This window comes from Pseudorca crassidens, chromosome 14 (genome assembly GCF_039906515.1).
Source record: "Pseudorca crassidens isolate mPseCra1 chromosome 14, mPseCra1.hap1, whole genome shotgun sequence".
Taxonomy (NCBI): domain Eukaryota; kingdom Metazoa; phylum Chordata; class Mammalia; order Artiodactyla; family Delphinidae; genus Pseudorca; species Pseudorca crassidens.
Genome location: NC_090309.1, coordinates 65,463,023 through 65,468,302, shown reverse-complemented (window position 1 = coordinate 65,468,302; position 5,280 = coordinate 65,463,023).

The window sequence follows — 5,280 nt, the reverse complement described above, 5'->3', positions numbered from 1 at the left end:
TAGGAGCTTTGAGTGGAAAAACTACAGTTAACTAAAATTCAGCATTTTCTCTAATTACAAATGTAGACAACAAATTATGGAAGTATTATCAGAGCCCGTGCTTTCGACATCAACAGAAATAACAGTTATCTTCATATCACATTACAGTTGTAGCATCTTGAAATATTTTTCTTATTCATCACTACTTTAAAGTTATGGTGATTATTAGACTGTTAGATTTTAAGATGTTAATAAATGAGTTACTCTATAATAGTTTAGAAATATTTTAATTACCATATTTTAGTATAATTATTGTCCTTTATAATCCTATATATTTTACTTTATGCATTTAGAAATATTATTCTGACAAGCAGTTCATAAGTTTTACACCAGACCGCCAAAGGGGTCTGTAATACAAAAATGCTCAGAAACCTTGCTCTAAATTGTGCTTTGAGATAGGACATTCTGGAAAAGCTGCACATCGTTTCTCTTCCTTAAAAAAAAAAAATAGCATCCTTTGGACTGTACCATTTAAGGGTACTGAATAACCTAAAGGGTGGGTGACCTTGAATAGTATCAGAATCAATGATTACCCTTCCGTTTAGCTATAGGAATTTAGAAGGTGACTATTTCAAATAAGAGAATACTCAGGATTTCAAAATTTGTCAGAAAGTAAAACTTTTAAAATGCAGAGCAGTAGATTCTCTACTTTCTGTGGCAAATGGAATTGAGAATTGAAATAAATAGTGAGGAACCTGGTTTCTTAGTACTCACTTCCCCTGAAACAATTCAGAGGTTGAGAGACTAGACTGATGATTAAGTTCTCAGTTAACACACAGGTCCTGGTAACCTCAATAAATTAAGGAACATTTAAGAAACAGGAAGAAAATTTCTTCCAGGAAAAGAATTAAAAGTTTGTGTGGTAAAAAATATAATACAATATCCTAAAACTATAAAATTGAGAAGAAAATCAAACTATAATGAATAACAGTAATTTCAAATTATTTGAATTTGGTAGACTCATCAGTAAATGTTATATCTGTAGACACACTTCTTACAGACATAGTAACTACCAGTTGTGACTAATACCTTAAATGTGTCTCCTTACACATTGCCCACTTTTAATTCCCATTTAACTGTGAACCTTGGCAAAGGTTTATGTGACTAATATGTCCAGTGTATTCTCCCAATTCTCCCCATTTCTTGCTAAAAAATGTCAGTTTAGATTGAACAATATATTTAAAGAGAATTTTAAGAACTCAGAGGAATTGAGGGAAGAAGTGAGAGATTTATTATTTGTCTACTTGGTAGAAAACACTACAGCACTTTTCCTCAGTCTTGTAAAGGCTTTTTACATTTTATTTGTTAGATGTGAATGATAGTCTCTGTGTTTAAAGAATGACTGATGGTGCTAAGTGCTCCTCATTCTGCACCGTTTACCAGTGGGAAAGTTAGAGCTTCTGGGTGTGGGGTCAGTGCCCTTCATCTGGAAGGATTTTTTGCTGGAGGAATCCAGGCATGAATGCATGAATACATGAATGCAGGCTTCATGCCTGTTATTTTGTTTTAGGAGGCCTCCCGTTCATCTGCATGTGGAAAATCAACAGGTCTGCTGCTAGGGCCCTGAACTCTCTCCTGCTCAGCTAAAGGTTCACTCACTGGGAAGAACTGTTTCTGCTCCCTCAAGCTTTTCCCTCGTCTCTCTTAGAAGCTTGTCTCCTCAGTGCCTCAGTGGCACCACTGTTCCTCTGACATTGCACCTCAGAATCAGTGTTAACTTTTTATTTATGCCACTCTGTGCACTCAGTCCTTAGATCTTGATCAGATAGGGGTTTTCCACTTCTTAATCTATATTGCCATGTTAATTCTCCAGTCCCTGGTCATTTCTGACCTCACATGATATATAAAATGTGGCTATAGACCATTGGAACTGATTTTCCTTTGTGGCTTCTAGAATTCAATCTTATCACATTAGCTTAGAGTCATACCCTGCATCATTTTCACTTCGTTAATCTCTTTTCATTCAATACTAAATGGATTGCCAGCCATCTTGTCACTGAGATTATGTGACAGTTATGATTATTTTAATCCCTTAAATCCTTCAGTGGTTCTCTGTTTTCCTCTTCTTTATTAATGTGTTAGTTGCAGTCAACATTTGTCAATATTATTTTCTTCATATCCCAAGATACACTTTCCTGTTCTTTCTGTACCCCTCAGAAGTCTTTTATTTGTAAGCCATTTGTTTAAGCTTTCTCCAATATCTTATTTCCATAGTACTCTAGAAACATGACCTCATATTCCAGATTTTAATCTGTACCTTTTATAAAATCTTTCTCAATTATTTAGAAGAAAATGCAGGCTAAAAAGCCTCAACCAGTTAGGGTATTTATCCTCAGTGCTAACACTTCTGTTACATACAAATGAGGATTCATAATTGCAACCATTTCAAGAAAGGATTAAGTCACCTATAAGTGTTTGAGTGGTGGCCTCTTCATGTGCAACTGGCCCTACCCCATGAAATATTTTATCAAAAACTAGAAAGGTGGTTTCTGAAGCTAAAGTTAAATCTTGTGAAGTTGAGCTACAGAACACATCCACTGGGTTGGCTAACAAGGAATCATTCTTTTCATACACTTTTAATCTTTAATAGCTTCTCTACATCCAGTTAGACAAATAATTCAACAGTGAAAAGATGTGGAATTTTGGAAAAATTTTGAAAACAATTTGGTTAAAGTATATTTTCAGGGCTGGTGTCTTAGCTCAGACTGCTCTAACAAAATGTTATAGACCAGGCAGCTTAAACAAAAGGTATTTATTTCTCAGTTCTGGAAGTTGGGAAGTTCAAGATCAGGGTGCCGGCAAATTTGGTTCCCAGGGAGAGCTGCTCCCCGTCTTACAGAAAATCACTGCCTTATTGTGTGTTCACATGGCCTTTCTCTCAGTCTTCCTATTCTTGTAAGGACATTAATCTCATCGTGAGGGTGGGACCTAATTTAAACCTAATCACCCCAAAGGCCTCATCTCCAAATACCATCACAGAGGATGTTAGGGCTTCAACATATGAATTTTGTGGGGACACAAGCAAAATTTACTATGGGCACATAATCAGCAGGACCCAGTGCAAGATGAAAATGTGAAGGAGCCCTTGTTTAAAAGCAAGAAAAGGGAATTCCCTGGTGGTCCAGTGGTTAGGACTCCACGCTTTCACTGCCAAGGGCGGGGGTTTGATCCCTGGTCTGGGAACTATGGACCCTGCAAGCCGTGAGGCGTGGTCCCCCCCCCCCCCCCCGCCAAAAAAAAAGAAAAAAACCCAAGTAAAAAGTGCCATTGGAGGTACTAAAATATAAAACTTTCCCCTTCTGCAGTCTCTCTTGACCTGTCATCGTGTCTTTTTCTTGCTACTTAATGTCACAGTCCCTTGAGCATGGGGATACTTGTTGGTTGAGTGCAGATCCTCACAGGTGCCTGGGACCGCACTACTGGCTGCCAGACTCTCCTTCTTGTCAGCACTAGACCTCCATGGGAGATCAATCTCCCTTTCCCATGGGATTGCTACCTTAACCAGCAGTGGACAGGTGATCCCTAAGTGATTGTATGTGTCACACTGGGATGTGCTAGGTGCCTGGATAAGGGGTGAATGAGAAGATTGCCCTTCTTGTCTCCTGCTAAGCTTGCTGTGGTGCTGCCAGCCTGGAAAGGGGATGGCCACCACCATGCCCTTCCCTGAGAAAAGGGTGTATGTCCTCTTGTACGCATCACCCTGAAGCCCCCCATGCCCACACCCTGGCCCACTGGGAGGTTGAGTGGGTCCCAGAACACCATGGAGTCAGGAGATGGGCAGCTGAGAACCCATCCCAGGGAGGCAGGGGGCAGCAGGACTGCCCCTGAGCCAGGCCTCTAGATCCCCAGGCTTGTGCTGCATTGTCCCATTGGACTTCACTTACGCAATACAAATTCAAAGATAAAATTATTAAGAACTTTAAGACAAAGACTGCAGTGCCTTGAACTCCAAACAGGGGGCCCTTCTGGATGTGTGCCTCTGTGCTACTGTACTGGTCACACGCCCATGGAGGCGGCCTTTCATGCAATCCCTGAGACGTGGCTGTTATGTAGTATAGTGTTTAAGATCAAGCTAGTAAATCCTCTAAGAATTGGAAGGATAGCATAACACTGTATCACTCCTCGTGAAAGGCTATGTGCCATTCATTGTCTCTGAACCCCATAGTATCCACTAAATTAGCATATGCGAAAAGGTTATTCATTGAACATTGATACATCAAGACAGTGAACCAACAACAGGATATAATCCAAAATTAAATGTTATCAAGGAACATTCATTTATCAGTATAATTTATACTTTAGACAGACATTTCAATTTTGCACACATGTGTTCCCATATTGGAGGCTCTCTTTACAAAGGTACCATTTAGATTATTTTTCCTCTGATAAATTCATCAGTATGTAGGAAGGAGGAGCATTCACAGATAGAATCCACAAGGAGGAGCTCTGAACTCATTTAAGCATCAGGATTTGCAGTTTCTATCTCAGAGTGTATTCACGAGTAAGATTGTCTTGAAGTACATAATTAGTTCCAAGGCAGAGTTTTATCAGCTGAGTCTTTGGGGAATGGTAATGTGTAAACACTTATTAAAATGTTGTGGTGGGAGGGGGCATAATTCTGCATAAGTCAAATTAGACAGGTACAAACAAAACCAAAGGCTTCCTGCCCTTGGGATTATTTGTTCTTTGGTTGAAGATACATACCATATTGTGGATTCTCATCCATGTTAAGAGATAGCAAGGAAAGAGTATGGACATTTTTGCAGTTTACAGTTAGCTCTGACAAATAGAGATATAAACCGTGCAGCTCTCAGAATATGGTATTTTTCCCAGGGCATCTCTGCGGGGTGGGGTGGGCAGGGAAAGTTATTGAGTTATGTTTCTATATATTGAGTTCTCATATCAGGAAAGCATGAATTAAAGTGTATTGTGGGATGTCTTGTACAAATATAAATAAATGGATACATAAACAGTATACTGTAAACAGATGAGACAAAGCAATAGAAATGAAGGCTTATAAAGTGTATTGGATTGTAGACTTTGTTTTCCTGTCTCTATTTTTAATCTATATAAAGCCTCCAAGTCTCTTGAGCCAGCTGGAGAAATTAAGAGTAAGTGTCATATTGAGTCAGGAGTATGTTGGGACAATGGCTGGTGAAACTTGAAAGGCGGAATCATTCCTTTGATGTTTCTTCTTGGTGCTCCAGCCTGGCTTTGGGATAGGGATATATATTGATACTT